The sequence below is a fragment of the Dendrobates tinctorius genome, unplaced genomic scaffold (assembly GCF_039654945.1).
Source record: "Dendrobates tinctorius isolate UK_male_01 unplaced genomic scaffold, ASM3965494v1 ptg000310l, whole genome shotgun sequence".
Classification (NCBI taxonomy): Eukaryota; Metazoa; Chordata; class Amphibia; order Anura; family Dendrobatidae; genus Dendrobates; species Dendrobates tinctorius.
The window spans coordinates 3,386,160-3,413,268 of NW_027361977.1; the positions used below are offsets into that span (position 1 = coordinate 3,386,160).

Genomic DNA, 27,109 nt, shown 5'->3' on the forward strand with positions numbered 1-27,109 from the left:
GTGAACCAAGCTTTCCTTAAACCATCCAGGATTGCCTGTACCTTTTGTAGATGACTACCCTAGTCAGTACTGAAGACCACAATGGCATCAAGGTAGGCTGCGGCATACTTCTAATGCAGAGGAAAGATCCAATCCATAGGAAGGTAGCTGGGACCCCCTGCAGTCTGAAGGACATTCTGGGGTATTGGAAACACCCATGAGACGTCGACAAAGTTGTCTTTTCCTTGGAAGTCTGGGTCATGGGGATCTGTCAGTAGCCCTTCGTCAGGTCGAGGGTTGTAATGTACCTCGTGGATCCAAGTCTCTCAATGAGTTCATCCACGCGGGCATCGTATACGCATCAAAACCGGACACTTCATTCAGCCTGCGGTAGCCATTACAAAATCGCCACTCACCATCGGGCTTTGGCACGAGGACGAAGTGACTCAACCATACACTTCTTGACCCCCTATATCATACCGAATTCTAGCCTTTTCTTTACCTCATTTAATATTACCTCCCGACGTGCTTTGGGAATTGTATAGGGCTTGAAGTTAACCCTTACATACGGCTCTGTCAACACATCACACCCCACCACCTGTGTATGCCCTGGCAACTCCGAGAACAGGTCGCGGTTTCGCTGCAGCAGTTTTGGGCCAGGGTTAGAGTCTCTTTAATTGTGACATCCTCCACTTTGGCTTTGGGATGGGCTCCCAGGCAAGGAGCTTCCAGCTATTCCCGATCTCGCCATGGTACGACTTCCTTCGGCCTGGCTGGTGTATTTCGCAATTCACCTTGCCCAGTTTTTCCACCACCTCATATGGGCCTTGCCACTAGGCTAGGAACTTGCTCTCCACCATGGGGATAAGCACTAACACATGGTACCCCGGTTGGAACTGCCTCAGCCTCGCTGATGGGTTATAAACCCTTGCCTTTCCCTTTTGTGCCTGGAGAAGATGCTCCTTCACGATAGGCATTATTTTCGACATTCTCTCCTGCAACTGGGCAACATGCTCTATGACACTCCGGTATGGGGTGACTTTGGCTTCCAAAGTTTTCTTGCTGATGTTAAAGAGTCCTCGCAGATGTCGACACTACAGGAGCTCGAACAGCGAGAAGCCAGTGGACACTTGTGGAACTTCTCTGACTCTCTGACGGAGAAGAGCAGAAACGGAAGTAGATAGTCCCAGTCTCGACCGTCCTTTGTCAATGACCTTCTTGAGCATGGCTTTTAAGTAGAGATGAGCGACTTTGCCTTTTCTCGGGTCGAGTCAGGTTTCATGAAACCCGACTTTCTCAAAAGTCGGGTCGAACGAAATCGGCCGATTATCGTCAAAAGTCGAAGGCCGACTGAAACACGAAACCCAATGCAAGTCAATGGGGAACCAAGGTCGGCAGAGAGTAGAGGACAGGAAACACACCTACAGTGCCAATTTTAATGCCAAAAACATCAATTCTTATTACTTAATCTTGTGAACCTTAATTTACTTTATAATAATAGTTAGGCATTGAAAACTGGGGGTTATTTGGCTAAAGTTGTGGGGGGGTAGGGCTGGCTCCAGATTTTCGTGGGCCCTGGGCCAAAGAGTGTCACTGGGCTCCTTTAACACATGCCACAATTCATAATCCTCTGATACGGCATTGAAATAGCGGTATAGTACAATGAAAAATACTTCACTTCTTACATCTCATGACTGATATCCATTTTAAATTCTCCAATCGCTTCAAAAACGGACAGTATATTACTCCATACAGTATTATGGCCACCACATAGTGCGCTATACAGAGTAATGAGGCCCATAAATTTCTCCATAAAGAATCATTTGTCCCATATAATGTTTGAAACAGTATATGATGAGCTCCACATAATGCTCCAGTATATGTTGGTCCCCATGGATGAAGCTCCACTGTCTTATGGGCCCAAATAATGCTCCATATATAATGGGCCCCATTTCTAATGCTCCAGTGTATAATGGGCCCTGTAAATGCTGCTCCAGTGTCTGATGTCCATCTTTGGAATGCTCCAGTGTATGGTGGGCCTCATTTATCATTCTCCAGAGTATAGTGCTCCCCAAAAATTGCTGCCCCAACATTGAAAACAATTAAATAAGTCTCCTCGCTAAGGAATCCCTGTATTACTCTGGACTCCTCGTCATCCCCATCTTCCATCTCACTGCATTTGGACTGTTTAGGCAGAGGGCGTACAGACGTGATGTCATCGCGCTCTCTGACCAGAATGTCACTGTCAAGAAATGCAGAAGACATCACGGTGGTGGAGCAGGGAGAGGTAAGTATTTCAACTTTGCAAGTGTTGTGATCCTGAGTAAGCAGGGGGGCCGACTCGTTGGCGACAGCACTGGCACAGGGCCCCTCATAGTACGGCGGTGTGTCTGACAGTGGGTGGGCCCGGGCCCTCCCATCGGCAGACACTTTTGCGTACTATGAGGGGCCCTGTGCCAGTGCCGTCGCCCATGAGTAGGCCCCCCCACCTGCTCAAGGAACCTGCACTTTAATCTGCACCTTACTCTTTGTCACCATGTAAGGTGGTATAGTATGCGGGAAGGGGAGCCTGAGTTTCATCAGGGTCAGATTCTGGCTATGTAAAGTGCAAGGGGAATGTAGTGGTCTGGGTCAATGTAGCAGCAGAATCATCTAGCAGTGGCTGGGCATCAGTGCACTTGTGGCGCCCCCAGGAGCACGGTCGCCACAGTAGCATTACCTTCCTCCTAGGGAGTGTGATGTCATGCTTGGGAGCAACGAAGGATCTCTCTAGCAGTTAAACCAACACACAACACAGTTCCCACTCCAGGCCAGCAGGGAGACCTCTGAACCTGACAGCTGAGGAGCTGCTCTCTGTGGTTGGGAGGAGGTAAGTTAGGGCAGTCTATGAAGGGAAGGGGAAGTCTGTGGACGTGAGAAGGGGAGCTGGAGGATGAGCAGAGTTAAGACTCACTCCTAGCTGGAGCGCATGGTCCGGATTCCAGTCTCCGAGTTTGTAGGGACACTGACGGTCCTGCAGCAGAAACTGGAGGAAATAGCAGCTGTAAATGCTCTGTTCCCAACTAAGGTTCGGAGGCACCAACAGCGACGTGTGTGAGCCAGAAGGAAAAGGCTATGGCTGCCTGCCATACGAGAAAGTTCCAAAAGAGAGTCAACAGAGGGAACTTCAGTGAACTCAGTACTGCGAATATCTCAGATAAGCACTAGAACGGAGGCCACACTACCTATCTGCAGAGAGAGAATTCCAAATTTGCATCCAGGCTGACCAACTCCTTCTCTATCTGTACTCTGGGTCCTGGACGGCACTTACCAAGTACAGGTAAGGGAACTGCACGACTGTGTGTCACCTTTCTCCTGCGCCTGGCGCAAGGCTCTGCTACATCCTGCACTGCACACCATCTACCAATTCTTTCATCTGCCCTGCGACTACGGCCCTACCTGTGTAGGGCTTCCACAGTTGTGGCCAAAAGTATTGACACCCCTGCAATTCTGCCAGATAATACTCAGTTTCTTTCTGAAAATGATTGCAAACACAAATTCTTTGGTATTATTATCTTCATTTAATTTGTCTTAAATGAAAAAAACACAAAAAGAATTGTCCTAAAGCCAAATTGGATATAATTCCACACCAAACATAAAAAAGAGGGTGGACAAAAGTATTGGCACTGTTCGAAAAATCATGTGATGCTTCTCTAATTTGTGTAATAAACAGCACCTGTAACTTACAGTGGGGCAAAAAAGTATTTAGTCAGTCAGCAATAGTGCAAGTTCCACCACTTAAAAAGATGAGAGGCGTCTGTAATTTACATCATAGGTAGACCTCAACTATGGGAGACAAACTGAGAAAAAAAAATCCAGAAAATCACATTGTCTGTTTTTTTTTCATTTTATTTGCATATTATTGTGGAAAATAAGTATTTGGTCAGAAACAAGCAATCAAGATTTCTGGCTCTCACAGACCTGTAACTTCTTCTTTAAGAGTCTCCTCTTTCCTCCACTCATTACCTGTAGTAATGGCACCTGTTTAAACTTGTTATCAGTATAAAAAGACACCTGTGCACACCCTCAAACAGTCTGACTCCAAACTCCACTATGGTGAAGACCAAAGAGCTGTCAAAGGACACCAGAAACAAAATTGTAGCCCTGCACCAGGCTGGGAAGACTGAATCTGCAATAGCCAACCAGCTTGGAGTGAAGAAATCAACTGTGGGAGCAATAATTAGAAAATGGAAGACATACAAGACCACTGATAATCTCCCTCGATCTGGTGCTCCACGCAAAATCCCACCCCGTGGGGTCAGAATGATCACAAGAACGGTGAGCAAAAATCCCAGAACCACGCGGGGGGACCTAGTGAATGAACTGCAGAGAGCTGGGACCAATGTAACAAGGCCTACCATAAGTAACACACTACACCACCATGGACTCAGATCCTGCAGTGCCAGACGTGTCCCACTGCTTAAGCCTGTACATGTCCGGGCCCGTCTGAAGTTTGCTAGAGAGCATTTGGATGATCCAGAGGAGTTTTGGGAGAATGTCCTATGGTCTGATGAAACCAAACTGGAACTGTTTGGTAGAAACACAACTTGTCGTGTTTGGAGGAAAAAGAATACTGAGTTGCATCTATCAAACACCATACCTACTGTAAAGCATGGTGGTGGAAACATCATGCTTTGGGGCTGTTTCTCTGCAAAGGGGCCAGGACGACTGATCCGGGTACATGAAAGAATGAATGGGGCCATGTATCGTGAGATTTTGAGTGCAAACCTCCTTCCATCAGCAAGGGCATTGAAGATGAAACGTGGCTGGGTCTTTCAACATGACAATGATCCAAAGCACACCGCCAGGGCAACGAAGGAGTGGCTTCGTAAGAAGCATTTCAAGGTCCTGGAGTGGCCTAGCCAGTCTCCAGATCTCAACCCTATAGAAAACCTTAGGAGGGAGTTGAAAGTCCGTGTTGCCAAGCGAAAAGCCAAAAACATCACTGCTCTAGTGGTGATCTGCATGGAGGAATGGGCCAACATACCAACAACAGTGTGTGGCAACCTTGTGAAGACTTACAGAAAACGTTTGACCTCTGTCATTGCCAACAAAGGATATATCACAAAGTATTGAGATGAAATTTTGTTTCTGACCAAATACTTATTTTCCACCATAATATGCAAATAAAATGAAAAAAAACAGACAATGTGATTTTCTGGATTTTTTTTTCTCAGTTTGTCTCCCATAGTTGAGGTCTACCTATGATGTAAATTACAGACGCCTCTCATCTTTTTAAGTGGTGGAACTTGCACTATTGCTGACTGACTAAATACTTTTTTTGCCCCACTGTACATGTGGCACCTAACAGGTGTTGGCAATAACTAAATCACACTTGCAGCCAGTTGACATGGATTAAAGTTGACTCAACCTCTGTCCTTGTGTGTACCACATTGAGCATGAAGAAAAGAAAGAAGACCAAAGAACTGTCTGAGGACTTGAGAAACCAAATTGTGAGGAAGCATGAGCAATCTCAAGGCTACAAGTCCATCTCCAAAGACCAGAATGTTCCTGTGTCTACCATGCGCAGTGCCATCAAGAAGTTTAAAGTCCATGGCACTGTGGCTAACCTCCCTAGATGTGGACGGAAAAGAAAAATTGACAAGAGATTTCAACGCAAGATTGTGCGGATGTTGGATAAAGAACCTCGACTAACATCCAAACAAGTTCAAGCTACCCTGCAGTCCGAGAATACAACAGTGTCAACCCGTACTATCCGTCGGCGTCTGAATGAAAAGGGACTGTATGGTAGGAGACCCAAGAAGACCCCACTTCTTACCCCAAGACATAAAAAAGCCAGGCTGGAGTTTGCCAAAACTTACCTGAAAAAGCCTAAAACGTTTTGGAAGAATGTTCTCTGGTCAGATGAGACAAAAGTAGAGCTTTTTGGGCAAAGGCATCAACAAAGAGTTTACAGGAGAAAAAAAGGCATTCAAAGAAAAGAACACGGTCCCTACAGTCAAGCATTGCGGAGGTTCCCTGATGTTTTGGGGTTGCTTTGCTGCCTCTGGCACTGGACTGCTTGACCATGTGCATGGCATTATGAAGTCTGAAGACTACCAACAAATTTTGCAGCATAATGTAGGGCCCAGTGTGAGAAAGCTGGGTCTCCCTCAGAGGTCATGGGTCTTCCAGCAGGACAATGACCAAAAACACACTGCAAAAAGCACTAGAAAATGGTTTGAGAGAAAGCACTGGAAACTTCTAAGGTGGCCAGCAATGAGACCAGACCTGAATCTCATAGAACACCTGTGGAGAGATCTAAAATTGGCAGTTTGGAGAAGGCACCCTTCAAATATCAGGGACCTGAAGCAGTATGCCAAAGAAAAATGGTCTAAAATTCCAGCAAAGCATCGTAAGAAACTCATTGATGGTTACCGGAAGCGGTTGGTCGCAGTTATTTTGGCTAAAGGTTGTGCAATCAAGTATTAGGCTGAGGGTGCCAATACTATTGTCTGGCCCATTTTTGGAGTTTTGTGTGAAATGATCAATGTTTTGCTTTTTGCTTCTTTCTCTTTTGTGTTTTTTCACTATGCCATGAAACAGTCTATTAACATTGAAAACCATTATTAATGTGAAAATGAAGTTACACTTTTGGTGAACGAACCGTTCTCGAACGGAACCTCGACCAGCCGCATTTTAAGCAAAGTGTTCGAGTTCGATGAACGGCTCGAACACCGCCCAAAACAGCTGGAATTTTAACTTAGCGAACAGGTCGACTCGAACACCGCTCATCTCTAATCAGGAAGCAGACTCAGACGTTCTCAGGCCCAGTATGGATTCGACAAGATTGTAGAAAGTTGAGAAAGGGTACAGTATCACCGGATAACAGGTATATATGTAGCATAGTTTACACATTAAAAACCTATGTCTATATATCAGGAGGCAGACTCAGACGTTCTCAGGCCCAGTATGGATTCGACAAGATTGTAGAAAGTTGAGAAAGGGTACAGTATCACTGAATAGCAGGTATATAGAGCATAGTTTAAAAATTAAAAGGGTTATGTATTCGAAGTGTACACCAGTATACACTGTTGGGGTATTTTTCAATCTTCATATATTTCAGTCTCAGTAAGACAGTCCAGACTCTCCGCAAGAGGAAACGAGATGGATACAAGTACAGACGGAAAGTCGAGTGATTGCAGAAATTTTGGTATTACTAATCACGGGATAAACTCCCAGGAGAATTCTCAGAGGCGATGCTGACCCTCAATTACTTTGTTTGTGGAGACAGCAAATACAGTTCTTGTTTAGAAAGGTTTGCTGTATCGCAGTACTGTGGAACCCATCACCGTTACTCAACTCCATCAAATTGTGATCACAGGGAGAGATGTAGACATTGTCATCACTGCCTATCATGATCTGTCAGGTAACTTTGGAGTGCAAAAGACACAAGCCACAGTCCGTATGCAATTCTATTGGATTGGCATGAGAGGACACACTTACAAGCGTGGGCAGGAATGTCACACGTCTGTGAGTCGGAAAACCGTGAAAGCTGAGGATAAACCACCACTGCATCTCATTGTGAGTCGACGTCCATAAGAAATGGAAGCCATTGATCATATGAAGATAGAGCCCAGCAGGACAGGGCACAGCTACGTCTTAACCATCATCTATCATTTCACCAAATTTGTATTGGCAGTCCCAGCGAAGTATTTAACAAGCCAGACTACACAGTGGTGGAGCAGGGAGCGGTAAGTATTGCAAGTGCTGGTGCCATGAGCAAGCAGGGGGGGCCCACTCGTGGGTGGCGGTACTGGCACAGGGCCACTCATAGTACGCCGGTGTGTCTGACGGCGGGTGTGCACCCCCACCGTCAGAGACACTTGATTGTACTATGAGGGACCCTGTGCCAGTGCTGTTGCCTAAGAGTGGGCCCACCCACCTGTCCAGGGCAACGGCACTCGCACGGGTGCATGCGCCAGGTGGTGACCCCCGGCCCTGTGGGGGGAGGCAGCCCAGTTAGGGAGGTGGAAAAAATGGCATACGTTGATTTTGGACATTCAGCACCTGCAAATGGAGTAATTGGAGAAGTCCGCGGAAGAGGAGGACAAAAGCGAGCCATTTTTCTGGCAACCTACGTGTCAGCAGGGGAGGGTGGGACAAAATCCTTTGAAACCCATGCGTGGTTCATTTTAATGAAGGTTAGATCATCAACATTTTGGGTCAACAGACGGGTCCTTTTTTCTGTCAGGATTGATTCAGCAGCACTGAAGACTCGTTCAGATAACACACTAGCAGCAGGGCAAGCGAGCTCCTGTAAGGCATATTGTGCCAATTCAGGCCAGGTGTCAAGTTTACTTGCCCAATAGTCAAAGGAGAATGAACGGTGAGGGAGAACATCGATATGGGAGGAGAAGTAGTTTGCTACCATAGTTGACAACTGCTGTCTCCTGTCACTTTCAATAGATGCTGTATTACCAGTCGTGTGAGCGGTACTTGAAAAATCAGTCCACAACATGGTCATGAAACCCCTGTGTCCAACTCCACTTCGGCTGTGTGCACCACGAACACCTCTTCCATGTTGCACCCTACGGCTCATGGGAGAAACATCACCGCCGCTGTGTGCTGGGAATGCCTCAAACAAACGGTTTACCAGAGTTGCTTGTTTGTTACCCAATATTAGCTCTAGGTTCTCTTGTGGCATGATGTTTTGGAATTTGCCTTTATAGCGTGGATCCAGGATGCTGGCCAACCAGTAGTCGTCATCGTTCATCATTTTGGCAATGCGGGGGTCCCTTTTTAGGATCTGCAAGGCATAATCAGACATGTGGGCCAATGTTCCAGGTGTCAATGATGCACTGCGAGTGCTGGGTGGAGGAGCACTTTCTGTCAAATCAATATCCCTCCAGTCACGCACAAACCCTGTACCTGACCTTGCCACGCCAACATTTTTTCTTGCCCCCTGAGAAGCATCCTCCTCCCCAAAATAATCATCCCCATCATCCTCCTCCTCCTCTTCTTCTTCCATCTCGTCCATGAGACTTCCCTGAGCAGACAATGGCGGACTGTCATCAAGGCTTCCCTCCTCCTCCTGCTCCTTAATGTGCGTCAAAGTTTGCATGAGCAGACGCATGAGTGGGATGCTCATGCTTATGATGGCGTTGTCTGCGCTTACCAGCCGTGTGCATTCCTCAATACACTGAAGGACTTTACAGAGGTCTGCCTGCAAACTGCTTGCCCGTGTATCCTCTCACAAATGAACTACAGCCTGCCTCTGTTCGCACAGCCTCTGAACCATGTGCAGGGTGGAGTTCCACCTTGTTGCAACGTCGATAACTAGGCAGTGCATGGGAAGGTGGAGCAATCGCTGCAGCTTCTGCATACGACTGGAGTGTATGGGCGACCGGTGGATGTGCGAGCACAGTCTTCGCACCTTATGGAGCAGGGGTGTTAACTCCGGATAATTATTGAGGAAGCACTGCACCACCAGGTTCAAGGTGTGAGCCAGGCAAGGTATGTGTCTGAGTTTTGAAAGGGCTATGGCTGCCACAAAATTCCGGCCGTTATCACTAACTACCTTGTCTGCCTCAAGATGTAGACTGCCCAGCCATGACTCAGTTTGTCGCTGCAAGTAGTTGGCCAGTACCTCCGCGGTGTGTCTGTTGTCACCCAAACACATCATCTTCAACACACCTCGTGTGCAACACTGGCAGCTGCGGATGGAGTGCTCATGCGACTGCGCTCTGTGGACGAGCTTTCGCTTCTGGAGGAGGAGGAGGGTCGAACGCCTACAGCCAACTGTTTCCTATACCGTGGGCTAGGCAGCACTGTCCCACCGCCACTGTCCCCTGTGGACCCTGCATCCACCACATTAACCCAGTGCGCAGTGATGGACACGTAACGGCCCTGGCCATGCCTACTGGACCATGCATCTGTTGTGAGGTGCACCTTTCCACTCACTAATTACTTGAGTGCATGGACAATGCGGTCTTTCACATGCACGTGGAGGGCTGGGATGGCTTTTCGCAAAAAGTGCCGACTGGGTAGGTCATAGCGTTGTACTGCGTAGGCCATGAGCTTGCGGAAAGCTTTACTTTCAACCAATCTGTAGGGCATCATCTCTAATGAGTTTAGTTTGGCAATGTGGGCGTCCAAAGCCAGTGTACGTGGATGAGAGGATGAGTCCTACTCAGAGTCTCTGGTAGGGTGAGCTGGACTTGAGCGCTGCTTATGGTGGAACTAGCGGTGGACATGGCGGACTGAGAGAGGGTTGGTGATGGTGATGGTGTTGGTGGTCTTGCTGATGGCCTAGATTCAGTCTTTTGTAGCAATAACATTGTGATTCCATGACTGCATTGCTCTTGCGACGACACCTCGACATTTGCTGCTGGTGGTGTGCTAACCGGTGGGCTTAGAGTTGGGGAAGCGATTTAGCGTTGCTGACTACCTTCAATCGGAGCAGGTGCACATGTGGTACGTGAAGTTTGGTAGTCCGTCCACGCTTGCAAGTGTATGGTGGTTAAATGTCTAAGCATGCAACTGGTATTCAAATTTCTCAGATTTTTCCCTCAGCTAAAGGTCTTTGCGCACTTCTTACAGATAACCTTTGCCTGATCATTAGGATTTTGTTCAAAAAAGTGCCACACTGCACTCTTCCTACTATGGAAGACATTTTGAGGCCTTGCACGCTGTGCTAATTTGACCGTCTGGCCAAGCTGTCCTGCTACTCTTTTGGTTTTTGTAACACGTTTTTGGACTGCTACGGTCCTGCCAGATAACAGCTGTTGCGATGTCGTTGCCTGCTGCGGATCCTCCTCCTCCTCTTCTGAGCTATTGGCAGCGGCACCCTCTTCCCCCAATTGATGCCAATCTGGGTCAACAACTGGGTCATCCATCACCTCCTCATCAATTTCATGTGCACCTTCCAATGCGTCACCGTGTAAGGTGGTATAGTATGCGGGAAGGGGCACCTGAGTTTCATCAGGGTCTGATTCTGCCTCAGTACACTGCGAGGACAATGTAGTGCTGTGAGTGAATGTACCAGCAGAAAAATCTAGCAGTGGCTGTGCATCAGTGCACTCCATGTCAGATTCATCTTGGACTGGGGAATTCACGATTTGACTTGCTAACCCAGGCATGGTATGTGAAAAGAGCTCCATGGAGTAATCGGTAGTGTGGCCTGCCACATCCTTCACGTTTGGTAGGGGTGAAGGACACAAGGAAAGGTGTTGTTCATGACCTGGACCCTCCACTGTCGACTCATTGCTTTCATTTTTTGAAACTTCAGAAGAGGAGGCGAGAGAGCTGGAGGCTGTGTCAGCAATGTAAGCCAAAATTTGTTCCTGAAGCTCCGGCTTTAAAAGTGGTTTACCTACTCCCAGAAAAGAGAGCCTTCGAGGCCTTGTGGAGCCAGACGATGACGCAGGCTCAACACTTCCTGCCTTAGGTGCTATTGTGCTTTTGCCACTACCATCAGATGCACCACCATCGGGACCAGCTGGCAACCCCCGCCCACTTCCACAGCCTCTTCCACCATACTTCCTCATTTTTGTGAAAATGTACCCAAAATACCACCAGCTATATGGTACTGTAAAACAAGGTAGAAGGTTTATCTAGTATTGGTGAGAATTTGAATCTCACTATAGATTTGAGGACGCTAAACTAATGTCTCAGGCCCAGGAGAGATTACACCTCAATATAGCAGGCTGAAATTGGATGGTGTATGACAAGGTGGAGGGTGTCTATAGGATTAGTGAGAATTTGAATCTCACTATAGATTTGAGGATGCTGAACTATTGTCTCAGGCCCAGGAGAGATTACACCTCCATGTTACAGGCTGAAATTGGATGGTGTATGACAAGGTGGAGGGTGTCTATAGGATTGGTGAGAATTTGAATCTCACTATAGATTTGAGGACACTGAACTATTGTCTCAGTCCCAGGAGAGCTTACACCTCAATGTAACAGGCTGAAATTGGATGGTGTATGACAAGGTGGAGGGTGTATCTAGGATTGGTGAGAATTTGAATCTCAGTATAGATTTGAAGACGCTGAACTATTGTCTCAGGCCCAGGAGAGATTACACCTCAATTTAACAGGCTGAAATTGGATGGTGTATGATAAGGTGGAGGGTGTCTATAGGATTGGTGAGAATTTGGATCTCACTAGAGATTTGAAGACGCTGACAATGATGCTCTCAGTCAAAGTATGGACGCAGGCAGCCTAATAAGCAGGACTGCTGCACACAAAAGGGTGGAAAAATGAACGCTTGGTAAGTTGGTAACTGTGCAGAAAAGAGGAAGAAAAGTATTTTTGCTTTTAAAAAAGCAGTTTGCACAGCAGTGTGCAAACAGCAATGCAGCTATCAGGGAGCCTTATAAGGCAGCCTAATAACCAACAGAGCCTGATGTACAAAAATAGAGCCTCCCCTGTCACTGCACACAAACTGTTGTGTTGTAAGTGGAAATCGCTAACAGCAGAAGCAGTTTTTTGGTTCTTCTTCCCTGCCTAACGCTCTCCCTTATTCTGAATCAGCAGCAGCAACCTCTCCCTAATGCTAAGATCGGCAGAAGTAAGATGGCGGTCGGCGTGCACTCCCTTTTATAGCCCCTGTGACGCCACACAAAGCCAGCCAATCACTTGCATGCCCTTCTCAAAGATGGTGGTGACCGATGCATATGTCATCGCGTTGCACACAGTGTGCGTCCTCCATCATTGGCTGAAAAAGGGCGCTGGAAGCATCTTTTGAAATGCGACTTTGGTGCTCTGGTCGCCGACCTCGTGGTCGACCTCACCCTATGGTTGGGTTTCGTTTCATGAAACCCGACATCAGCGAAAGTCGCCGACTTTTCAATTTGACCGACCCATTTCGCTCAACTCTACTTTTAAGGTCTTATTGAAGAACCTGACTGGTGTGGCAGGACATACAATAATTTAGAATCTCCTGGTATCATCCCGACCAACAGAACCTCCGCATTATTCTCTCCTAAATTTTCTCTACACCCACATGACCCCCCAAAACATGCGAATGGGCAATGTCTTAAACCCTCTGCCGGTAGGGTCCTGGAACCAACAGTCATTCCATTCCACTATCTCACCTCTCAGTTTGGTCACCCAATACTATAAATTGCCACTGACTACAAAGCGTGGTAACCTGGTGTCAGCCCACGGCTCTTGAGTAACCCCATTACATACAGTAACATTATCAAATTTCCCCTTTAAGGTAAGCTCGCTAATTTGAGCAGCCCCAAAGTTCTCTTCGGGCACTTCTAAGTTAAGGTAGTTGGGCTCCTTTGTCACCATGTCGTTCCCCTCTCCAGTTAGGGCACATTGGGGAAATTCCTCCATCCTTGATTTTGATGGCGTCTCTTCCAGTAGGATCTGGCCTTTATCTGAGATACTCTGTAAAGCCCCCTTTTGCCACAAATCTTGACATAAGGAAAAATTCCACTCCAGTATGATCAGATGTAACAAATCTTTTTCTACCCCAACCTCATAGGACTTAGTACCACAGTCACTCATCTGCTCATGTATCCATGGTCACACTGACCACACAGTAGTCCTTAGTGTCTCCGTGTATGCAGCGGATGCCCATAAACTTATCAGGGTTCAACTGGTGGGGCAGAGTAGCACTGATTAGGGTCACTAGACTTCCAGAGTCCAAAAGTCCAAGAATAAGTACCCAACTGATGGACACAGTACATGCATGCGGCCCCTTGCCAGGTTGACAGTCCACATTGCAGGCGGGATAGGGAAAATAGGAACAACGCCTCTCTAGGCTGCAGTCCATTCGTTCAGGGTAAATATTACACCGGGCAGCTACATGTCCAGGATTGTGACATCGCCAACAGACCACATCCTACAGCCTTAGAGGATGCCTCAGTGGGATAGGGACACCCTCGGTGGTAAGCCTGCACTTCTTTGAATATTCCAGTACGGGGAAGTGGTGATATCTAGTTTCCAGAGGGATTTCTCGACAACCTAGTATCTCTCTACTAGGCTAACCAGGTCGTTTGCATTCCGAGTGTCACCTTGGGCAACGCAGGTATGTATTGGCTTGAGAAGGGAGTGGAAGAACCTGTCCATCACCACACACTCGACCATTGGAGCAGGAGTGGAAGTCTCTGGCTGCAACCACTTTTGGACTTTAAAATATACAAAAAAATTGAGTGTCTGCTCACCTCCTCCTGGGGCGCGCGGATCTTGTTGTGCGGCAAGTTTTTAGAACTTAGAAAAAATAAGTCCAGCGCTGTAAGTCCATAAAATCCATTTTCTTTTATTCTATAACTTCAAATAGCATAAAAACAATTAAGTCACAGTCCAGACATTAAAAACAAACATGTTTCAACGCAAAAAACTTGCGTCTTAAGCATTGATAAGGATCTGATGGCAGACTGAACATTTTGAGCTAATTCACAGTTCAATCCCACCCACCAGATCCGGCTACCTAATAGGGACAGCTGTGTCGAGAAACCTGATAGGGGATTAATCCCTTACAAGCTGGGATCATATACAGTATTACATGAGATAGGTATTTCTCTATTCATAATGATAAATCAGATCCTGTCTAATATTGATGCCATGTGGGACCCTGGTGTTTAGTTGATAAATCCACCATGTTTCCTGGCTTATCATTTTTTTTTTTATTACGCCACCTCTGGCTGGAATTTTAACCTTTTCTATACCTGACACCTCAAAAGCAGACACATCCCCCCATGACTATTAATAAAATGTTTTGAAATTGCTGAACTTTTATTAATGATTTTACTGGTGGCATCTGAGAGGCGACGTCTTATCCTGATTTTTAATGGTCCTCCTGTACAGCCGACATACTGAAGGTCACACAAAGCGCATCACACAGTGTACACATTACTTGTGTTTCAGTTTATATATGAATTAATCATATACTATCTTATTTGCACAACAGGCAAAAATTTTAGTATTTTTCATAAACTTGCAACAGGTGCATACACTGTGGCTGAATTTGTATGACCCTCTAGTACTGAGCCAATTGTCCTCCTTTTTATTATTATCACTAAGCTAGAGGCTGGGGGACAGAATATCTCCCAGAGTAGAGGCTTTTTGGCAATAATTTTCAGATTTGTCAGGATTTTCTCCAATTTTTTGTTCCAATATAATATAGGTAATCATTTTTTAATGATGTTAGTAATTATTTTTTGAAGTATGGGCTGTACATAGTTGTAAAAACCACTCCATTTTTAATACCTACATAATTAGATCTATATTTAGGACATTTTTTTTCTTTCTCCTGTTTCTTTTAGCATCTCTGCTCTGTCTTTGTTACTGATTATGTCCTCAGCCCTATCTAACATCCACTTAGAGTTACCCCTTCCTGTCAGTCTGACACGTGCCTTATCTTTTACTTTTTCAAAAGTTTCATGTAAAGACGAATTCCTTTTGAACTTATACAGGTCTCCAAGGGGGACGTTTTTAATGACATTCTTTTGGTGACAGGACTGTGCCAATAGAGTGGAGTTTGTGGCTGTACTTTAACGGTAGGGGAACACTTTGATTTTATTTGTGGAATCCAAACTGAGCGTCACCTCCAAAAAATTGATGGAGCTGATTCCAATTGAATGGGTAAATCTCAAATTCATTCCATTGACATTGCAATGATGAATAAATTCTGACATGGATTCCACCGTCCCGTCCCACACCAGGAGGATGTCATCCATATAACGACCCATCCACCTGATGTGAGCGGAAAGGGGATCTGCTCTCGAAAAAACAAAATCTTGCTCCCAGGCTGCCAAATATAAATTTGCAAGTCACGGCGAGAACCCTGCACCCAACGGTGCTCAATGAAGCTGTAAATTAACATTTTTATTGAATAAAAAATAGTTGCACTTAAGTAAAAACTCTACCTCCATCACTATAAACTCTTGAATTGATTTTTATAGTTACTAAATTTATTCAAGTGGTTGGATAGAATCCTTAAAGACAGGTCATGGAGCAGCTAAGGATACAGGGCCTCAAAATCACAAGCAATAAATATACAATTTTCAGACAATTTGAAACAATCAAGAGATGAAATGAGATGTTTACAGTCTCTTATGTATTCTGGGATTTGTTGTACTAGAGGCTGCAGGTACATATCTATCCAGGCACTTAATTTTTCTCCTACACTCCCTATCCCGGCCTCAAAGGAGGAGGAAAAACTTCCTTGTGAACTTTGGGAAGGGAGTGTAGGACTGGAATAAAAGGGCATTCAACATATAAATCTTCTGACAGTTTCAGGCTGATTGCTCCAATTCTACACCTTCCAACAGGAGAGTTTTTTGTTTATTTTGGAAGACTTCTGTAGGATTGTTGTTCAGAGGTTTATACATGTCCTCATGTTGTAGCATGTTCTGATTCAACTTTTCTTAAAGACAGTAGTCCAGGAGGACCACAACTCCTCCTTTGTCTGCCCTTCTGATAGTTAGGTTAGTGTTTAACTTTAACTCTTTCAGAGCCTGCTTCTAGCCTCTGCTGAGATTGCATCTTATCTTCTCCTGGCCAGCATTTTCCTTCAGGATAATCAGATCCCGCTTAACAATTTCCTGGAATATGTCCAAGATCTGGGGTCTTGATTTTATTGGATTGTAAAAACGCTTTTTCACACAGAAATGTCCATTAACCCCTTCATGACCAAGCCTATTTTGACCTTAATGACCAGGCCATTTTTTGCAATTCTGACCAGTGTCCCTTTATGAGGTAATAACTCAGGAACGCTTCAACGGATCCTAGCGATTCTGAGACTGTTTTTTCATGACATATTGGGCTTCATGTTAGTGGTAAATTTAGGTCGATAATTTTTGCGTTTATTTGTGAAAAAATCAGAAATTTGGCGAAAATTTAGAAAATTTCGCAATTTTCAAATTTTGAATTTTTATTCTGTTAAACCAGAGAGTTATGTGACAAAAAAGAGTTACTAAATAACATTTCCTACATGTCTACTTTACATCAGCACAATTTTGGAAACAACATTTTTTTTGTTAGAACGTTATAAGGGTTAAAAGTTGACCAGTGATTTCTCATTTTTACAATAAAATTTACAAAACCATTTTTTTAGGGACCACCTCACATTTGAAGTCACTTTGAGGGGTCTATATGGTAGAAAATACCCAAAAGTGACACCATTCTAAAAACTACACCCCTCAAGCTACTCAAAACTACATTGAAGATTATTAACCCTTCAGGTGTTTCACAGGAACTAAAGCAACGTGGAAAGAAAAGACATTTTAATTTTTCCAACAAAAATTTTCTTTTAGCATCAATTTTTTCATTTTCACATGGGCAACAGGATAAAATGGATCCTAAAATTTGTTGGGCAATTTCTCCTGAGTACACCGATACCTCATATGTGGTCATAAATCACTGTTTGGGCGCACGGCAGGGCTCAGAAGGGAAGGAGCCCCATTTGACTTTTTGAATGGAAAATATGCTGGAATATTTAGCGGTTGCCATGTCACGTTTGGAGAGCCCCTGTGTGCATAAACATTGGAGCTCTGCCACAACTGACCCCATTTTGGAAACTAGACCCCCCAAGGAACTTATCTACATGCATAGTGATGACTTTGAACCCCCAAGTACTTCACAAATTGATCTGTTAAAAAAAAAAAAGTACTTTTTTTTCACAAAAATTTTCTTTTAGCCTCAGTTTTTTCATTTTGACATGGGCAACAGGATAAAATGGATCCTAAAATTTGTTGAGCAATTTCTCCTGAGTACACCGATACCTCATATGTGGTCATAAACCACTGTTTGGGCACATGGCAGGATCCGGAAGGGAAGGAGCACCATTTGACTTTTTGAATGGAAAATTAGCTCCAATCGTTATCGGACACCATGTCACGTTTGGAAAGCCCGTGTGCACCTAAACATTGGAGCTCCACCACAAGTGACCCCATTTTGGAAACTAGACCCCCTAAGGAACTTATCTAGATGTGTAGTGAGCACTTTGAACCCCCAAATACTTCACAAAAGTTTATAACACAGAGCAGTGAAAATAAAAAATATATTTTTTTCCTCAAAAATGATTTTTAGCACACTATGTTTAATTTTCACAAGGCTAACAGGAGAAATTGGACCACAAAAGTTGTTGTCCAGTTTGTCCTGAGTACGCTGGTACCCCATATGTGGGGGGAACCTCTGTTTGGGCACACAGCAGGGCTCAGAAGGGAAGAAGCGCCATTTGACTTTTTGAAATGCAAATTACTTCTAATTGTTTGCGGACACCATGTAGTGTTTGGAGAACCCCTGTGTGCCTAAACATTGGAGCTCCCCCACAAATGACCCTATTTTGTAAACTAGACCCCCTAAGGAACTTATCTAGATGCATAGTGAGCACGTTGAACCCCCAAGTGTTTCACAAAAGCTTATAACGCAGAGCCGTGAAAATAAAAAATATTTTTTTTCCTCAAAAAAAATGATTTTTAGCCAGCAATTTTTTTTTCACAAGGGTAGCTGGATAAATTGGACCCGAAAAGTTGTTGTCCAGTTTGTCCTGAGTACGCTGGTACCCCACATGTGGGTGGGGACCACTGTTTGGGTACACGTCGGGGTTTGGAAGGGAAGTAGTGACATTCTGAAATGCTGACTTTGATGGAATGGTCTGTAGGCATCATGTAACATTTGCAGAGCCCCTGATGTACCTAAACTGTGGAACCCCCCACAAGTGACCCCCCATTTTGGAAACTAGACCCCCCCAAGGAACTAATCTAGATGTGTGGTGAGCACCTTGAACCCCCAAGCGCATCACAGAAGTTTATAACGCAGAGCCGTTAAAATAAAAAATATTTTTTTTTCCTCAAAAAAATGATTTTCAGCCAGCAATTTTTTTTTCACAAGGGTAGCTGGATAAATTGGACCCGAAAAGTTGTTGTCCAGTTTGTCCTGAGTACGCTGGTACCCCACATGTGGGTGGGGACCACTGTTTGGGTACACGTCGGGGTTTGGAAGGGAAGTAGTGACATTCTGAAATGCTGACTTTGATGGAATGGTCTGTAGGCATCATGTAACATTTGCAGAGCCCCTGATGTACCTAAACTGTGGAACCCCCCACAAGTGACCCCCCATTTTGGAAACTAGACCCCCCCAAGGAACTAATCTAGATGTGTGGTGAGCACCTTGAACCCCCAAGCGCATCACAGAAGTTTATAACGCAGAGCCGTTAAAATAAAAAATATTTTTTTTTCCTCAAAAAAATGATTTTCAGCCAACAATTTTTCATTTTCACAAGGGTAGCAGGATAAATTGGACCCCAAAAGTTGTTGTCCAGTTTGTCCTAAGTACGCTGGTGCCCCATATATGGGGGGAACCATTGTTTGGGCACACGTAAAGGCTCGGAATGGAAGTAGTGACGTTTTGAAATGCAGACTTTGATGGAATGGTCTGTGGTCATCGTTACGTTTGCAGAGCTCCTGATGTGCCTAAACAATAGAAACCCCCCACAAGTGACCCCATTTTGGAAACTTGACCTCCCAAGGAACTTATCTAGATGCCTGGTGAGCACTTTGAACCCCCAAGTGCTTCACAGAAGTTTATAACGCAAAGACGTGAAAAAAAAAAAAATTTCCACAAAAATATTTTTTTAGCCCCCAATTTTTTATTTTCCCAAGGGTACCAGGAGAAATTAGACCCCCAAAGTTGTTGTGCAATTTTTCCTGAGTACGCTGATACCCCATATGTTGGGGTAAACCACTGTTTGGGCGCATGTCAGGGCTTGTAAAGGGAGCAGAGCACCGTTTAACTATTTGAACGCAAAAGAGGCTGGAATCAATGGTTGCACCATGTCACATTTGGAGACCCCCTGATGTGCCTAAACAGTGGAAACCCCACAATTCTAACTTCAACCCTAACCCCAACACACCCCTAACCACAGCCCTAACCCCAGCACATCCCTAACCCTAATCCCAACCCTAACCATAACCCTAACCCCAACACACCCCTAACCTTAATCCCAACCCTAACCACAAGCTTAACCCTAATTCCAACCCTAACCCTAATTCCAACCCTAATTCCAACCCTAACCCTAACGGAAAAATAAAAATAATTTCTTTATTTTATTAGTTGATCCTGCCTATGGGGATGATAAACGGGGGGCTACAGCAGCGTCGGACATGGCTGGATTGTAATATTTCATCAATTTTGATTGATGAAATATTACTATCGCTCTGATTGGCTGTTTCACTTTTAACAGCCAATCAGAGCGATTGTAGTCACGTGGGGGCGAAGTCACGCCCCCTATGGTGAAGAACAAAGCCCCCTGTATCTGCGGGTCGGGTGACCTTTCAGTGACCTAGGTCACCCGACCCGCAGGGGGGCTTTAAAGTCATGACGCCACATAGGCGTCACTGGTCAGATTGGCACCAGTGTTCATGATGCCTATGTGGCGTCACTGGTCGTGAAGGGGTTAAGATCTTCATCCTGAGTCAGGGATTCTGCATCCAGTGTTTGAAGATTTTGCAGACAACATACTTCTTCAAACGTGGGAATTGAAGACAATGGTGGAGTTTGATCACTAATGCTGGAAATTTCTATATCATTTTCACTGGTCTCATCCAGAAAACGGTAATTAGACCTACCGGTAATTGTGTTTCCAGGAATCCATCCTGACAGCACGCTGGAGGACGTCCTTCTTATCCACAGTGGGACAGGAAACCACGAGAGTTCAAAAGGACCCTCCCCTCACCACCCTTCAGTGATTTCTCAAAGTAACACATCTGGATGGATGCAAGAAGGTTTTTTATTAAACAAAATTTCCACATACACATGTTACATCACAATAGTATGGATGAAAATCCTAGGGAGGGAACTAACAGTGCTGTCAGGATGGATTCTTGGAAACACAATTACCGGTAGGTCTAATTACGGTTTTCCAGGTCACCACCTGACAGCACGCTGGAGTAGTACCAAAGGAGACTGATCCTAGGGTGGGACTACTGCGTGGAGTACCTTTCTGCCAAATGCCAATTGTGTGGATACCACATCTAATTTATAGTGAAAACCAAAAGCAAAACACAAAACAAATATCCTGGAATAAAAAAGTAAAAAAATATATTGCAAAAATTGCATGAAGGGAGTAATAATAGTAATAATAAGGGTATTTAGTTAACATAATTTTGATCAAAATAATGTAGAAGCCATCCCGCCACGTCACGGCAACCCTTGTGGGACAGTCCTAACTCTTGTATTTAAAACCTTTCCACTTGTCAAGTGACGTAAATGTGAACACGGACAGAGGGACTGAACCACCAGTAATAGTATAGGCCAGACAGGATGGATTTTCCAACTCAGAAACAGGGCGGTCACACCCTTATATGCACAGAATGCACATTGAAACAAATAAGAAACTGGGTCTGAGCAGAAAAAGTAAATTAATGTGCATGCAAAATGTAATTGCATATGAACACATGACCTTTACACAGAGAAAACCAAAAGCAAAACACAAAACAAATATCCTGGAATAAAAAAGTAAAAAAATATATTGCAAAAATTGCTTTTGGTTTTCTCTGTGTAAAGGTCATGTGTTCATATGCAATTACATTTTGCATGCTCATTAATTTACTTTTTCTGCTCAGACCCAGTTTCTTATCTAATTTATAGTGTCTAGAGAAGGTACTGAGACTGGACCAGGATGCGGCCCTGCAGATCTGCTCCGCCGAGGCTCCTCCCCTCTCTGCCCATGACGTGGCCATGGCCCTAGTTGAGTGGGCTTTAAGGTTCCCTGGGGGATTCTGCCCCTGTGTGCTATAGACTAGACTAATTGTGGATTTAATCCATCTTGCGATTGTGGATTTAGATGCTTTTCTCCCTTTATTCAGACCACTGTATTGAATGAAGAGATTATTATCCTTTCTCCAAGGCCTGGTTGCATCTAGGTACCTGAGTACTGACTCCCTGACGTCTAGGTTATGGTAGGCGCTCTTTTTATTCTTAGGGAACTGACAGAATGAAGGGAGTACTACCTCTTGATTCATGTTTGAATCTGAGACAACCTTTGGAAGGAAAGCCGGGTCAAGTCTTAAGATTAATCTATCGTCAAACACCTGTAGATAAGGGTCCTGGATAGACAGGGCCTGAAGTTCTCCTAGCCTCTTTGCTGACGTGATCGCTACCAGAAATGCCGTTCTGATCGAGAGATTACCAATCCCTATGTCTGCTACTAGCTGGAATGGGTGTTTGCATAGTGCATTGAGGACTAGGTTAAGGTCCCAGGGGGGAACCGACTTCCTTATTAAGGGCTTCAGCCTCTGAACCGCCCTGGAGAAACAGGCTACCCAGGGGTGTGCTGATAGGGCGCAGTCATAGAACACGCTAAGGGCCCCGATCTGTACTCTTAGCATACTGGGTCTAAGGCCCTTTTTGAACCCTGCCTGCAAGAAGTCCAGAATCTTTGGGATATTGGGGTGGTCAGTCTCAACTGTCGTCTCTCCACAGAAGCTGCAGAATCTTTTCCAGATCTTGTTATATATTGCAGCGGTTACAGGTTTCCTACTCGCCTGCAGGGTAGAGATGACGTCGTCTGAGAGGCCTCTTGATTTTAAGACCTGCCGCTCAGGATCCAGGCCGACAATCGGAGTGCTTCTGGCTTCAGGTGCCAAACCGGACCTTGGTTGAGGAGGTCCCTTCTATCTGGTAGAAGAATGGGTTCTTCCTCTGCCATCTTCCTGAGTAAGGGGAACCAACTCCTCTTCGGCCAGAATGGCACTATTAGTATGACTCTGGCTTTGTCTTCGTTGATTTTCCTGAGTGTCCGCGGTATGAGAGCGAGAGGCGTGAAGGCGTATAACAGGCCCTTGCTCCATGATTGTGATAGAGCGTCGATTCCTACCGGGTTCCCCAGAGGGTTCAGAGAGTAGAAGGTCCTGACTTTTGTGTTCTGCCTGACTGCGAACAGGTCTATCTCCGGTGTTCCCCACCGGCTGCATAGGTTGTTGAATACCTCGCTGTTCAGTTCCCATTCCGTTGCGACTACTCTTCTCCTGCTGAGAAAGTCTGCCACCTGGTTTTTGTCGCCCGCTAGGTGCACTGCTGAGATCGAGAGGGTGTTCTTTTCAGCCCATCTGAAGATCTGTTCGGCTAGGCGCTGCAGTCCTGGGTGTCTTGGACCGCCTTGGTGATGCAGGAAAGCTACTGTCGTGGTATTGTCCGATAGTACCTTGACGTGCCTGTTCCTCACCAGTGACTGGGCGGACGATAGTACCTTCCATACCACATGAAGCTCCCTGAAGTTGGAGGACTCCTTGCTGTCCTCCCGACCCCATCGTCCCTGGTAGTATCTTCCTTGGACGTGTCCGCCCCAACCCTGCTGGCTTGCGTCTGTGGTGACTACTACCTCTGGGAACTGGATCCATGAGATACCAGCGCATAGATTCTTCGGAAGGGTCCACCACACCAGGGAATTTCTGACTCAGTGAGACAATCGGATTTTCTTGTCCAACGAACTCTGTCTTCTGTCCCAGGAAGATAGAACTGCCCGTTGTAGATCACGAGAGTTGAACTGGCTCCACCTGACGCAGGGAATACAGGATGTCATCAGGCCTAGAATTTTCATGGCCTCCCTGATAGAGACCCGTTGTCTTGTGAACTGGCGAATCCTTTCCTTCATGCTGGTCTGTTTTCCTTCTGGAAGGTAAGACATTCTTTCTTCTGAGTCTAGTATTACTCCCAGGAATTTTATTCTTGGCTTGGGTATTAGATCTGATTTTTGCCAGTTTATAATCCAACCCAAGCTCTGCAGCGTGGAAATCAAAGACTGACAGTCGAGTCTGAGCCGGGCCACTGAATCTGCTATGATGAGGAAATCGTCTAGGTAAGGGACCACCGTGATATTTTTGATTCTTAGGTAGGCCACTACCTCTACCATCAGCTTCGTAAAGACCCTTGGGGCTGATGCTAGACCAAAGGGGAGGCAGCGGAACTGATAATGATAGATCTTGCCCTCTTTTCTGACTGCAAACCTGAGATACCTCTGATGGTCTGGATGAATGGAAAATGGTAATATGCGCTCTTTAAATCTAGAGTACACATTACCACCCCCTTCCCTAGGATAGGAATCGTAGATTTTATTGATTCCATCTTGAACCTTTTGTATCTTAGCCACCTGTTTAGGGGTTTGAGATTTATTATAGTTCTGGACTCTCCTGACGGCTTTTTTATTGAGAAAAGGCTTGAGTAGTGCCCTCTGCCTTCCTCTCTCGCAAGTACTGGGATAACTGCGGCTGTTGTCAGGAGGTCCTGAATGTCCAACCACATGGGGGAGGCAGAATGGAGGTGGGAGCTGGTTATCAGAAATCGGCTTGGAGGGAGGGAGTCGAACTCTATCCTGTACCCCTGCGAGATCACCTGCAGCACCCAGGGGCTGCTGGAAATTTGCTGCCATTCTCCTAGGAACCCGAGCAATCGCCCCCCTACTCTGGTGGCGTCATTTTCTTTGGGAGTTTGACGCGGAGAAGATGGAGTCCCTATTTCTACCCCTGCTCTCTCCCCCTTTGGGGTAGCTCCATCTTCCAGTTTTCCCCTTCCCTCTGTAGTCCGTCCTTTGGTTAAAACGGGGTATACGAAAGGGCTGATATTTTTTGCGTTTCTCTTCCAGGAACCCTTTTTTCTCGTCAGAGGCTTTCTATAAAATATAATCGAGCACAGGCCCGAAGACCTTGCCTCCTGAAAAAGGGATTGAGCAGAGCTTATTTCTGGATTGTATATCCCCCGACCACCTCTTTAGCCAGATGGCTCTCCTGGCCGCGGTGGTCAGGGATTGATTCCTGGTCGTAAATCTGACGGTTTCAAGCTGAAGCGTCAGCTAGAAACCCGGTGGCTAGTTTTAACAAGGGAAGGGATTTTAGAATAGTCTCCCTTGGGGTTCTATCTGTAAGGTACTCCTCTAAGTCATCTATCCACAGGTGCATTGACCGTGCTACAGACGTTGCCGCTATATTAGCCCGTATGACCGCGGCCGAACTTTCCCAGGCTCTCTTTAAGAGGCCGTCTGCCTTCCGGTCATGGGCTCCTTCAGATTGCAAGAGTCCTCAAAGGGAATGACCGTCTTTTTAGACACCTTTGCAACCGGGATATCTATTTTTGGGATTTCCTCCCAGACCTTGACCTCCTCTGGGTCAAATGGCAGGCACAGTTTAAAGTCTCTAGGGACAGTGAGTCTCTTCTCCACCTCTTCCCACTCCTCCAAGATCATCGCTCGTATATGCGTATTTACTGGGAAGACCATCGAGGTCTGTGACCGCAGCCCCCCAAACATCTCGTCCTGTACCAAAAGTGTCTCTGGGGGTTCCTCGATCTGCATAGTGTGTCTTACTGCACCCATTAGTTCGTCCGTATCCCCAGACGAAGAGATATCTCTTCCCCTTCTCTGTGGGTTCTCTCATCTCCTCCTCCTCTAACCCTGATTCGGACAGGTCCTCCTCCGACGAGGAGTCCGACTCCCTTGGCCTTTTACCGGATACCTGGGGAATCGGCTGCGGAGTCTGGGGGCATCTCAGGCCTGGTACTGAAGCCTGTACCTCTTCCCTTATAATGGATCTCATGTTAGACATGATAGTGGCGTGCTCATCCCCCACTATGCGTCTGGTGCATGCGTCACATAAGGGCTTATGCCATGTGTCCTTTAGTTTTTGGGCACAGATTGGGCACTTTTTCTCCTTCTTCCTAGACTCCTTCTCTGCTGGGGTCCCCTGGAATACATAGAATATGTGTCCTATGGGACCTGCCTACTTAGGGTCCTGCAGTAAACTTTGGTGAGGTACTCACGTGACCATGGCCCTCTGGCCCCATCTCGGTTTTCGCCTGATCCTCCATCTTTGTGCAGGAATGGCTGTCTGCGGCCCACCTGCCGCTAGTCAGTGCACCTGGATTGGCGCGCCGCGATGTCCGACCTGCTCCGAATCCTCCTGGAGGGGACGTCGCCTGTCGGCTTCCAGCTCCGGGAGCGCGTGGTTCAGTTTGAATTGGCTGTGACTGAACCGCTACCCGGAAGTACTGCAGTCGCCCGGGCCCGTCCCCCGGAAGTGACGCGGCCGCTCGGGTCGCAATCCGGCCAGCCAGAAGACCGGAAGTGACGTGGACCCCGCGACCCGGAAGTGGCGCCGGGGCCTGCGACGCCGCCGCCCGGAGAGGCACGGACCTCCAAGACGCTCGCTTCACCTGGCTGTGCGGATCCGATGCCTGGTCTGCAGAGATGCCCTGCGGCGGTGATATGGTGCCGGGACCGCTTACTAGATGCAGCTTCTGTAGAGGCAGCCCGGCAGAGGGACATCAGTGGCGATGCCTGGAGTCGAGAGCCCCCTCAGGAGAAGCGACTCCGTCTCCCAGGAGCAGCGCTACACTGGGTCTGCTGAGGGACCCTCAGGTGGGTGTCAGCCTGAAGAATTCTTGAGGCGGGAAGGGAAAGGCTGGGCCCCCCGATCCTCACCATCTGCTCGGAACGGTCGGATTTCTCTCGCCGTTCCTATCCACAGTGGGACAGGAAAAAACACTGAAGGGTGGTGAGGGAAGGGTCCTTTTGAACTCTCGTGGTTTCCTGTCCCACTGTGGATAAGAAGGACGTCCTCCAGCGTGCTGTCAGGTGGTGACCTGGAAAATGACATTTCAGTGTCAAATTCCTGACAAATTTATTTAAGTGCAGGAGTGTATGGTATACATCTAGTTCTTTGGTTGGAGAAAAGGAGAGTCCTTTGGAGAGAATTTTTTGCTGCATTTCAGACACAATATAACTGGAAAGGTTTATAACTGTGTTTTCCCCTGCTTTTTCCTCAGGGAATACCTTCCTGTGTCTCTTCCCAGCTCTCCTACCCCTCCTCCTCCATTTATTTTTTGAGGCTAAATGTTGTAAATCAATTTTTCTCTGTGATGTAATATGTTGATTCTCCATACCATGTGGTGTAGCTCCACTTAATCTCCTTTCAAAAGGACCTAATGAATCACCTGTATCATTGTCCTCAGAGTTCTCACGTGAAGTATGAAGTATCCTTGTCGGAAAATACCACTCTTGACGATTAATTTTTTACTTCTTCAACGCTCATTAGACCAGGAATACACCTCATTGAAGTTATAGTCATTGCAGTCTCTTTGATATTTGGATTTTTTAATATTAGTGATCTGGTCTTCCAACTTTGCCAGGTTGGTTTTAA

At 46.0% G+C, this 27,109-nt stretch overlaps 1 protein-coding gene across 7 annotated transcripts in view; it reads right to left on the reverse strand.

Annotated features, from left to right (window-relative positions):
* SERAC1 (serine active site containing 1) overlaps positions 1–27,109 on the reverse strand; it is a 1,540,408-nt gene that overhangs the window by 1,326,164 nt on the left and 187,135 nt on the right. The window lies entirely within an intron of this gene.